Raw genomic sequence first — 335 nt, 5'->3', positions numbered from 1 at the left:
TTAATGAGGATGGAGGAGAGGAGAGGAGTGGGTATATGTGTTTGGTTGGGGTGCCTGCAAAGTAAATTGAAATATAGTTGCCAAAATTATATAATTACTCCGGTCTATACAGAAATAAATAAAATCACTAAAAATAACACTACATGACCAAAAGTAATATGGAGTTGGTCCCCCCTTTGCAGCTATAACAGCCTCCACTCTTATGGGAAGGCTTTAATATGGAGTTGGTCCCCCCTTTGCAGCTATAACAGCCTCCACTCTTCTGGGAAGGCTTTCCACTAGATGTTGGAACAATGCTGCAAGGACTTGCTTCCATTCAGCCACAAGAGCATTAG

Source organism: Oncorhynchus mykiss, chromosome 26, assembly GCF_013265735.2.
Source record: "Oncorhynchus mykiss isolate Arlee chromosome 26, USDA_OmykA_1.1, whole genome shotgun sequence".
Lineage (NCBI taxonomy): Eukaryota > Metazoa > Chordata > Actinopteri > Salmoniformes > Salmonidae > Oncorhynchus > Oncorhynchus mykiss.
This window is presented reverse-complemented; position numbering follows the sequence as displayed.